Source organism: Chiloscyllium plagiosum, unplaced genomic scaffold, assembly GCF_037043375.1.
Source record: "Chiloscyllium plagiosum isolate Xiang-an unplaced genomic scaffold, Cpla_swu_hap1 HiC_scaffold_52, whole genome shotgun sequence".
NCBI lineage: Eukaryota > Metazoa > Chordata > Chondrichthyes > Orectolobiformes > Hemiscylliidae > Chiloscyllium > Chiloscyllium plagiosum.
In genome coordinates, this window is record NW_028270190.1 from 2,621,447 (window position 1) to 2,633,557 (window position 12,111).

The 12,111-nt window shown below is 45.4% G+C and overlaps 1 long non-coding RNA gene across 1 annotated transcript in view; it reads right to left on the reverse strand.

The window, feature by feature from the left end:
- Positions 1–11,684, reverse strand: part of LOC148134742 (uncharacterized) — an 81,928-nt gene extending 70,244 nt beyond the window's left edge. The window contains exons 1-2 of the long non-coding RNA XR_015755609.1: positions 11,637–11,684; positions 3,120–3,215 (exon numbers count right to left, since the gene is read on the reverse strand). This is a non-coding gene — a long non-coding RNA (uncharacterized LOC148134742). The remainder of the gene's footprint in view (positions 1–3,119; positions 3,216–11,636) is intronic.
- Positions 11,685–12,111: the final 427 nt, after the last annotated feature.

Consider the following 12,111-nt stretch of genomic DNA (forward strand, 5'->3'; position numbering starts at 1 on the left):
AGTGAAATTGGGTGAGGTATATTTCCAGTGATGGGTCCTAAGTCAAATATCATTGTTACTTGCCATTTATTAATTGCAGTAGAATCTTCCAATTTGTCCTGTTGAACTGTATTTTTACATCAAAGAAGCGCTGATTTGACTTTTTCATGTTTCCTGTAATATTTGAGACACAGATTTTGCATACATTTTGGTTTGACTAAATATGTTTCTCGCTACTTTTGTTTAGTCTCCAGAGCAATGACCGGGAGATTCAGGAATAAAATTACATCTGGAAACCAAATTGCAAAATACAGGGACTGGAGTAAGTAGCAGAATGTGAGATGTTTATTATGACGCGATGTCTGACACTGCACACTTTTTATTAAGTGTACAAGTTTAAGCGTATCAGTAATGACATTCATACCAAACAGTGGAAGTGAAATTGGACAAGAGTGGAGAGGTAAAACAGATGGCATCATATTTGCCAGCTCTTGCAGGCCCACCCACTAATCAAACTCTGAATTGATTGAACCTAAAACCAGCTGCGAGTGGTACAGAAGAACCGGGCAATCTCATGTACTCTGTATCTGTACCAGTGAAAGGATTGTGTGTGACTGAGGAATACAAACTGTAAAACTGCAGGAAGTACCAGACTTTGTGGCATTGTGTTTGACATTGTCAAACAATGTACTGGATCGGTAACAATTAAAAAGCTCTGCACATTATCAATATCATAATACTTTCTTTACCATACTCAGTGAGAATAATAAATACAGTACATTACCATTGTTATTCATAAAAATGGTGTCGTATTCGTATTGTTAAATATGGTTCACTTTTGTTAGAATTGATCGTACAAATATACTCCCATCAGTAACAGTGTTCTTTCCACTGTAAATACTGTACATAGCTGCAGTATCCTTGTCCATACTGAAGTGTGCACAAGGTAAATTTTCTGCTTTCCATTATTTCCCTTTGTTTGATCCAATTTCGAGCATGAATGATGTCAGTGTCCAAGGATCTGGGACCAAGGATCTTACTTCTGCTCTCACTGCACTTTAGTCAGTGATGGATCTGACCCAAAGGTGATGATAAATTGTCATTTGGGAATGAAATAACTGTCTGTGGCTCTGGGGATTCCAAACTGTAAAATATAGATTCTGAGGTAATTACCAGATTGTGTGAGACTGTGATTATAAGAACTGAGTATCTGGTTCTATATGTGATGACGACTAACAGTTATTATTTCATTAACAACACGACATTATTTTTAGTGCTCGTCATGACTGTTATTAATGAAGCTGCCATTACTTACGAGTATTGAAGGTTTGAGTTATAAGGAAAGGCAGGATGGGCTGGAACGTTTTCCACTGGTTCACAGGAGGTTGAGAAGAGACATGATAGAAGTTTATAAAATAATGAGTTAATTTGTAGTTGTCTTTCCCGAGGATGGGGGATTTCGAGATTCAGGTGCATATTTTTAAGGTGAGAGAGATTTTATAAAGACCTGAGAGCAACTTTTTTTTGAGAGAGTGGTTCCCATGTGGAATTAATTTCCTGAGGAAGTGGTGGATGTGGGTACAATTGCAATGTTTAAAAGACATTTGCATAGGTAGATGAATAGGAACGGCTTGGAGGAATATGGGCTGGGAGCATGCAGGTGGGGCTAGTTTAGTTTGGGATTACGTTTGTCGCATGGACTGGAAGGACTGAAGGGTCTGTATCCATGCTGGATGACTCAATGATTCTGCACACACACCCCCTCCCCCACCCGCCAGCTCTCTATGGCATGGAATTCCAAAGACAACCCTCTGATTCTCCTCATCTCTGCCTTAGAATAAAGGGGCGCCAATTTAAGACTGTCCTCTGGTTCTAGACTTTCCCATGAGGGGAAATGTCCATTCAGTATTTACCCTGTCAGGCCCGTTAAGAATCCCATTTGTTTCAATGAGATGACCTCTCATTTTTCTAAACTGCATTAAGTAGTGTCCCAGCCTGTTAAACCTTTGTTCATAAGACAATCTCCCCATTCTACAGATCATCCAAGTGAATCTTCTCTGAACTGCATCCAATGAAATGGAATCTTTCCTTAAAGGAAGCAAAGCTGCTCACAGTACTTCCCATGTGGTCTCATCAGCATCTTGTGTAGCTGCAGTAACACTTCCCAACTCTTATACTCCAACCCACTTGAAATTAGGGCAAACATTCAATTAGCATTATCTGCTGACCTCTGTCTGCGAGTTTTCTATGTTTCCTTCACAAGTTCCTCCCAGTTTTTGTGTTGCAGCTTTCTGCAGCTTTTCCCTATTTAAATAATAAACAACCTGCCCACTACCGACGTCAGGCTCACTGGTCTATTGTTCCCTGCCCTGTCCTTACCACCTTAAACAGTGGCACCACGTCAGCCAACCTCCAGTCTTCTGGCACCTCACTTGTGACTATCGAAGCTACAAATATCTCAGCAAGAGGGCCAGCAATCACTTCGTTAGCTTCCCATGGAGTTCTCGGGTACACCAGATCAGGTCCTGGGGATTTATTCACCTTTTATGCGTTTCAAGACATCCAGCACTTCCCTGTAATATGGGCATGTTTCAAGATGTCACCGTCTATTTCCCTACATTCTATATCTTCCATGTCCTTTTCCATAGTAAATACTAATGCAAAATACACATTTAATATCTCCCCTATTTTCTGCGGCTCCACAAAAAGGAGTTCATATAGGCTTGATGCTTTTCCAGCCTGAGGCCTTTTCTCTCCCACAATTGCTATTGCTGCTGCAACTGGGCTCACGGGTGAGAAATTGCCCGCGTGAAAGAGCAACTCCTTGCAAAATCATTCATCTGTATTTGGAATGACTAATAGAGGCTGTTTAGAACGCCTTGGAAATGGACAGAATGATAAATAAGCAATGCCGTCCTTGGGTCTATTGGTGCAGAGGGAAGTGTCTCTACAGCTGGGACAGAAGTCCACATTTATTCCAGTCATTGGGCCATTTGATAGACAAGTTTATTCTAAATGGCCACTTCCTTCCCTCATCCTGCTGAGCACCTAGCCAATTGCCTCATACAATGTCAACTTTTTGCTTAAGTTCAGCAGCCTTTTTCAAGATGAGAAAATATTTTTTCATTCTCAGAAAATACCTGTGTCTATTCCCATTATTGTTGAAGATATCTAATTTTCTATCTTGCTCAAACCTTCAGCCATGGCAGTGTTACATCTTCCCAAGTGATGATGCCCTGAAATAAAAAAAATTGAAAGGGTTTTGAAAATATTAAATTACCTATTCAACTTTCCTCCATGTCAGTGCAACTACAGTTAGCTCTAGAATTGAATGGGAACTATAGACCAGTGAGCCTGTCATGAGTCGTGGACAAGTTGTTGGGGGGAATCCTGAGTATTTGGATGTATTGTATTTGGAAAAGCAAGGACTGATTAGGGATAGTTAACTTGGCTTTGTGTGTGTGAAATACAGTCTGACTAACTTGACTGAGTTTTGTTGAAGAATCACAGAGCATTGATAAGGGCACAGTGGTGTACATGATCTTTGGACGTCAGTAAGATGTTCGATAAAGTTCCTCATGGTGGACTGGTTAGCAAGGATAGATCACACTGAATAGAAGGAGAATTATTTGGATACAGAACTAGCTTGAAGGTAGAAGATAAAGGGCGGTGATGGAGAATTGATTGTCAGACTGGAGGCCTGTGACCGATGGCGAGCCACAAGGATCAGTGCTGGATCCACTGTTTGTCATCATTTATACAAGTGACTTGGATGTGAACATGGAAGGTATGGTTCTTAACTTTGCAAACACCACCAAAATTGGAGGAGCAGTGAACAGCAAAGATGGTTACCTTAGAGTATGGGCCATTGGGCCAAGGGGTGGAGTTTAATTTAGATAAATGTGAGGTGCTGCATTTTGGAAAGGCAAATCAGGATGGGTCTTAATAACACTTAATGGTAAGTCTTGCTGAACAAAGAGACCTTGGAGTGCAGGTTCATAGTTCCTTGAAAATGGAGTCACAGCTCGATAAGATAGTGAGGAAGGACGAGTTTAACTGAGGGGTCTGTTTTCATGTATATATCATGCACAGATGTTGAAAAACAGGGAGTTCTGTTTCCCCTCCACCCCCACCCAGGTCACACACTGTCTGACCTCAGAATCTCAGTACACGGAAACGGATCCAACTTATCCATTCCAACCAGATTTCCTGAACTGGAGGTCATACAATAGAATCCCAACAACGTGGAAACAAGGTGATTCTATCCAACATGTCCACACCGATTCTCCAAAGAGCATCCGACCCAGACTCACCCATCTACCATATTCGCACATCATATGGCTAATTCATCTGACCTACGCATCCCTGAAGTAGTCCCATTTATCCACAGTTGGCCCATATCCAGCTAATCTTTCCTATCCCTGTACAAATCTCTTTTAAATCTTGTAACTGTACCCACTTCCACTGGCAGCTCATTTGATAATCGCACAGCATCTTTCTGAAAAGACCTCACATCAGGTCTCTTTGAAATCTTTCCCCTCTCAACTAATGTCTTTCCCTAAGTGAGGGAAAAGACTTTGGATATGCCCCTCATGATTTGGTAAACCTCCATAAGGTCACCCCTGAGCCTCCAACATTCTGGTTTAAAGAAAAACCCAGCCTATTCACTTTCATCTTATAACTTAAACCTTCTAATCTCTGTGACATCCTTGTAATTCTTTTTTGCACGCTTCCAATTTAATAATATCCGCCCGAAAGTAGGCAAACACAATTGTACCCAGTACTCCACATGTGGCCTTACCATTGTCTTGTACAGCTGTAACATGATGTCCCAACTCCTGTACTCAATGTTTTGAACAATGAAGGCAAGCGTGCCAAATGCTTTCCTCACTAGCCAGTCTACCACTTTCAAGGAACTATGTACCTGCACCCCAAGGTCTCCCTCTTCAACTGTAATCCCCAAGGCCCTTCCATTAACTGTGTTCGTTTCTGTTTTGAGAGAGAGGCAGTACCACTGTGCTGCAATAGTGCTACTTTAGTAGCTGCTTTGAAGTGACAGACATTAAACTGCATGAGGCATTTAATGGAAATTTGCTCAGAGTCTCTCACCTTCGGACCAGAGAACTATACAGTACAGCAATTGGGCCTTAGGCCAACTGTGCTGCGTCAGACATGACACCAAATTAAACTAATCCCTTTTGCCTACCTTTGCTCCATTTCTGACCAGTCCTTGCAAATTCATGTGCTTATCTTATAAGCTCAAACGCTCCTATTGTATCTGCCTCTAAAACCATTCCTGGCAGCATATTACAAACTCCTACCACTCTCTAAAAACCTTTTTCCTCACATCTTCTTTGAACTTTCCCCTCTCACATTACATGCATGCCTCTCTGTATTAGACATTTCAATTCTGGAATAAAGATGATCACTGTCAAGCGTATCCAAACAACTAATTTTTGTAGTTGAAAGTGCAGTGCGGGAAAAGCACAGATCAGGCAGCAGACTTCTCTCAAGTCTCCCCATAGCCTCCTGCACTCCACAGAAAACAATCCAAGTGTTTCAAGCATCTCCTAAGAGCTCATACCCTCTAATTCAGGCAGCATCCTGGTAAACCTCTACTGCACCCACTCGAAAGCCAAGTGCAACACTAACTGTGACTTAACCAAGATCTTATGAAGCTGCAACATACATCCTGAGTCTTGTTTCAATTCCCTAACCAATAAAGGCAAGCATGCCATATGTCTTCTTACCACCCTACCTACCTGCATGGCCACTGTCAGGGAGCTATGGACTTCAACTCTGTACATCAGTGTACTCAGTGTCCTGGCGTTAACTGCATACTTTTCATTAACAATTGATCTCCCAAAGTGCAGCACCACACAATTACCCGGATTAAACTCCACCTGACATTTTCTACTGATCGATATTCCACTGTAGTCTTTGACAATCTTCTACACTATCCACAATTCCACCAATGTTTTTGTTTACTGCAAACTTACGAACCCAACTACATTTTCATACAAATCATTCATATGTATCACAAACAGTGGAGTTCTCAGTACAGATTTGTGCTGGTCGTGGACCTCTGGCCACAAAAACACTATTCCACGCCTACCCTCTACCTTCTACGGGCAAGCCAATTCTGAATCCAAGCAACCAAGTCACAGTGGATCCTATGCATCTTAATCTACTAGATGAACTTACCATGAGGGACCTTATTAAAAAAGCCTTATTAAAAAGGATGTAGACAACATCCACTGCTCTATCCACATCGATTACCTTTGTCACCTAATCAAAAAATTCAACCAAGTGAGTAAGACATGATCTACTCCACACAAAACCATACTGATTGTCCCTAATTAGGCCACGCTTTTCCAAAAGCATATACATTCTAAGTCTTCTCTTCAACAGCTTCCCAACCACTGATCAGAAACTCACTGGTCTATAGTTTCTTGGATTACCCCTATCTCCCTTCTTGAACAGAAAAACAACATTTGCTACTTGCCAGTCTTCCAGGATCTGTCTAATGGCTAGCGAGGACGCAAAGCTCATCAAGGCCTTAGCAATCTGCTCTCCTTCTTCTGAGGTAGAAACCATCAGGCTCTGATGCTCATCAAGAGATCGAACACTTCTTTCTTGATCTCAATATGCCTTAGCATGTTTGCATTCTCCGCATTAATTTCACTATCCACCATATCCTTCTCCTGGAGAATACCAATGAATGCTCCCTCCTTTATCCTTGAGTGGTCCTAATTGCTCCCCAGTTATTCTCTTATTAATATATGCGTAGAATACTCTTGCGATACTCTTTCACCCTAATTGCTGAAGTCATTTCACAGCACCTTCTTGCTCTCTTAATTCCCTGCTTGGGTTATTTCTGCTTTTTCATATTCATCAATTGCGGCCCAATTTTAGCTTTCTAAAACCTTCCATATGCTTCTTTTTCACTCTTGGACTAAATTCACACTTTCCCTTGTTATCCAAGGCTCCCTTATATAGCCTTGCCCTTCCTCCCCCCCGGAACATGCTGTTCCCAATATTGACACCCTGAGAACTCTATTCCAAACTTTCCTCGAACTCAAAAAATATTCATTAACCGTCACTCTCTCTCTTTCCCATCACACAGTTAATGTTGTATTCATGTTGCCCCTCCCTGTTGTACCACGAATGACAACCTTCCTCAAGTCTGTTGCGTGGCACCTTCACGAAATTCATGTAAACCCCATCAGTAGATTGCCCTCATCAGCACTTTGTTAAGTCATCAAAAAACATCAGCAAGTTAGTTGTGCACAATTTCACCATGATTTTTCCTAACCAACCTGCCTTTTTCAGCCTGACTAATAGCTTTATCCCAAATAATTGTTGCCAGAGGTTTCCCTGGAGTTAAACAGACAAGACAGGATTAACTTTACAACTCTTTTTAGAAAAATAAAGATTGTCATGCTGGTAATCCTACAGTGTCCTGGTACCTCATCAGATTGCAGGGAAGAGTGTAACCTTCTGGCTAGTGCCCCCATAATTTCTCCTCTCACTTCATGCAAAATCCTTCGATGCATCAGATCCAGTTCTGGTGTCCTGTTACATCTGATTGCCAACATAAACTGGACAAGTGATTGGATTGGATCGCTTCATTGTGGGAGCAGGCCATTCGGCTCAACGAGTTGACACCGATCCACCCAGCCACATCCCCTACCCAATTCCTGTAACCCTGCATATCTCATGGCTACCACACCTACAGGCCCCTGAATACTATGGGTTACTTAGCATGGCCAATTTACCTAACTTGCACATTTTTGGACTGTGGGAGGAAACTAGAGCACCAAGCGGAAACCCACACAGACAGGGGGACAACATACGAACTCCACACAGTCAGTCAAAGGTAGAATCAAATCTGGGACCCTGGTGCTGTGAGGCAATGCTAACCATTGAGTCACCACGTCACCCAAAAGGAAAAGGTTCAGAGGGACACGTGCCAAACACAGCCAAATGGGGCTAGTTCAGTTTAGGAAATCCGGACGGGATAGACAGATTGACCAAATAGGTAAAAACAATGACTGCAGATGCTGGAAACCAGATTCTGGATGAGTGGTGCTGGAAGAGCACAGCAGTTCAGGCAGCATCCAAGGAGCTTCGAAATCGACGTTTCGGGCAAAAGCCCTTCATCAAGAATAAAGGCAGTGAGCCTGGAGCGATAAGCTAGAGGCGGGTTGGGGTGGGGAGAAAGTAGCATAGAGTACAATGGGAGGGTGGGGGAGGGGATGAAGATGATAGGTCAGGGAGAGGAGGGTGGCTTGGATAGGTGGAAAAGGAGATAGGCAGGTAGGACAAGTCCGGACAAGTCATGGGGACAGTGCTGAGCTGGAAGTTTAGAACTAGGGTGAGGTGGGGGAAGGGAAAATGAGGAAACTGTTGAAGTCCACATTGATGCCCTGGGGTTGAAGTGTTCCGAGGTGGAAGATGAGGTGTTCTTCCTCCAGGCGTCTGGTGGTGAGGGAGCGCCGGTGAAGGAGGCCCAGGACCTCCATGTCCTCGGCAAAGTGGGAGGGGAGTTGAAATGTTGGGCCACGGGACGGTGTGGTTGATTGGTGCGGGTGTCCCGGAGATGTTCCCTAAAGCGCTCTGCTAGGGGGCGCCCAGTCTCCCCAATGTAGAGGAGACCGCACCGGGAGCAACGGATACAATAAATGATATTAGTGGATGTGCAAGTAAAACTTTGATGGATGTGGAAGGCTCCTTTAGGGCCTTGGATAGAGGGTGAGGGAGGAGGTGTGGGCGCAGGTTTTGCAGTTCCTGCGGTGGCAGGGAAAAGTGCCAGGATGGGAGGGTGGGTTGTAGGGGGGCGTGGACCTGACCAGGTAGTCACGGTGGGAACGGTCTTTGCAGAAGGCGGAAAGGGGTGGGGAGGGAAATATATCCCTGGTGGTGGGGTCTGTTTGGAGGTGGCGGAAATGTCGGCGGATGATTTGGTTTATGTGAAGGTTGGTAGGATGGAAGGTGAGCACCAGGGGCGTTCTGTCCTTGTTACGGTTGGAGGGGTGGGGTCTGAGGGCGGAGGTGCGGGATGTAGACGAGATGCGTTGGAGGCCATCTTTAACCACGTGGGAAGGGAAATTGCGGTCTCTAAAGAAGGAGGCCATCTGGAGTGTTCTGTGGTGGAACTGATCCTCCTGGGAGCAGATCCGGCGGAAGAATTGGGAATACGGGATAGCATTTTTGCAAGAGGTAGGGTGGGAAAAGGTGAAATCCAGGTAGCTGCGGGAGTTGGTGGGTGTGTAAAAAATGTCAGTGTCAAGTCGGTCGTCATTAATGGAGATGGAGAGGTCCAGGAAGGGGAGGGAGGTGTCAGAGATGGTCCAGGTAAATTTAAGGTCAGGGTGGAATGTGTTGGTGAAGTTGATGAATTGCTCAACCTCCTCACAGGAGCATGAGGTGGCGCCAAAGCAGTCATCAATGTAGCGGAGGAAGAGGTGGGGAGTGGTGCCGGTTTAATTACGGAAGATCAACTGCTCTACGTAGCCAACAAAGAGACAGGCATAGCTGGGGCCCATACGTGTGCCCATGGCTACCCCTTTGGTCTGGAGGAAGTGAGGGGATTCAAAGGAGAAATTGTTAAGGGTGAGGACCAGGTCGGCCAAACGAATGAGAGTGTTGGTGGAAGGGTACTGTTGGGGACGTCGGGAGAGGAAAAAACGAAGGGCTTGGAGGCCCTGGTCTTGGCAGATGGAGGTGTAGAGGGATTGGATATCCATGATGAAGATGAGGCATTGGGGGCCAGGGAAACGGAAGTCTTGGAGGAGGTGGAGGGCGTGGGTGGTGTCTCGAACTTATGTGGGGAGTTCCTGGACTAGGGGGGATAGGACAGTGTCGAGGTATGTCGAGATGAGTTCAGTGGGGCAGGAGCATGCTGAGACAATGGGTCGGCCAGAGTGGTCAGGTTTGTGGATCTTGGGAAGGAGGTAGAACCGGGCAGTGCGGGGTTCCCGGACTATGAGGTTGGAAGTTGTGGGTGGGAGATCTCCTGAGGTGATGAGGTTCTTTATGGTCTGGGAGATGATGGTTTGGTGATGGGGGGTGGGGTCATGGTCGAGGGGGCAGTAGGAAGAGGTGTCCTCAAGTTGACGTTTGGCTTCAGCGGTGTAGAGGTCAGTGCACCAGACTATCACTGCGCCCCCTTTATCCACTGGCTTGATGATGAGGTTGGGATTGGAGCAGAGGGATTGGAGGGCTGCGCGTTGTGAGGGTGAGAGTTTGGACTGGGGGTGGGAGGTGGACAGGTTGAGGCGGTTAATGTCTCGGCGGCAGTTGGAAATGAAGAGGTCGAGGGCAGGTAATAGGCCAGCGTGGGGTGTCCAGGTGGATGCACTGTGTTGGGGGTGGACGAAGGGGTCCTCGGAAGGTGGACGGGAGTCCTGATTGTGAAAGTAAGCTCGGAGGCGAAGGAAGAATTGTTCGACGTCACGGCGTGTATTAAATTCATTGATGCGTGGACGGAGGGGGATGAAGGTGAGTCCTTTGCTGAGGAATTGTGAGAGGTGGAAGTGACATCATCAATCAGCGTGGGGGTGGCAGCTGCATCAGCCGCATGGCTAATGGCGGAATAGGTTCCGAGGCCAGGGGAATCTTCTGGAATGTTTGAGGAGCGCTGGTTATGGAGGTGGGTGGATAAAAGTTTGTTGTACTTAGTTTTTGATGTTTGAGATGGAATTGAAATACTGTTTGTTGAGAGTATGAATTCTCCTGAGGATGTGGTACAGAGTGGGTCCTTTACAATTCTGAGAGAGTGTGGCCCTCAGCTGAGGCAGGGCTGACTGTAGAGAGGTTAGGTGCCGGCGCATTGCTGCAAACGTGGAGCGGAGGATCTTGAAGGAGAACTGTTGCTGCTGTTTTTGAATCTGGATTGACCAAATAGCCTATTTGTGTGCAGTGGGACTTCGTTCTTGTTCTTTCAAACTTGAAAGTGTTCAGAAGAGATTTAGAAGGATTTTGCCAGGGTTGGAGGGTTTGAGCTATGGGGAGAGTCTAAATAAGCTGGACCTGTTTTCCATTGAGCGCCTGAGGCTGGAGATGGCTTTTTAGAGGTTTATAAAAGTCATGAGGAACACAGATAGGTTAAATAGACAGGGTATGAGGGTGGAGAGTCCAAAACTAGAAGATAGCGGTTTAAGGACAGATGGGAAAGATTTAAAAGGGATTGAGGGGCAGCTTTTTCACACAGAAGGTGATGCATATATGGAATAAGCTGCCAGAGAAAGTGGAGGAGGCTGGCATAATTACAATATTTAAAAATAATCTGGATGGAAAAAAATGAATAAGGGTTTATATGAATATGGCCAAGCGCTGGCAAATTGGACTAGATTAATAAGGGATATCTGGTTTACATGGACGAGCCGGACCAAGGGTCTGTTTCTGTGCTGTACAACTATGACTGTTGGATTTCATCGAGCTCCTCCCCTCACCGGGAATAATGTGGTCTCTTACCCAAAGTATCCACAAATAATTTGCTAACTAATATCAAAGATGTTTTCTCACCCACATTGGAAGGATGAGAAAACCATAAACTCTCAGTCCGTGTTACCTCCCCCACAGTCTATATCCGAACATTAACAGTGTTTTTGATTTTAATACCGTCACGGGAAGGATTTTGGTTTGAAGCAAACCTTCAGAGTCCAGTGCAGCCGAAATCCCAGGGAAGACGAACCAACGGCCGTCGCGCGGGACCCGGTTTGAAATGTTACGCATGCGCAAGGCCCATCCCTCCCTCGCGCAGTGTCGGATAAACGGCGGCACTCGAAACTCCGAAGGGCGGGCCTTAACTCAGCTGTCGGCTCCGATTGGGTGAGGGATCTGTCAATCGCATGGTGCCGGCCAATAGGGCTTGCGGTCCCGCTTGGGTGCCGCCCCCTGGAGGTGAATCCCTGGAGAGACTCGGCAGCTTCTGTGCGATTAAAGCAAAGGGAACGGTTCCCGCCCGTTCACCCTTCGTCACAACCCACAGCAGGTCGGAAAAACAACAACCCTTCTTCATTAACTTATTGTGCAGACAATCAAAGATTTCACTGTCTTGGAAAATCTCCCGGGACGTTTATTTTTGTGAGTGTTCCGAGTAAGTGTCCTCCTTGAGAACTGGGAATG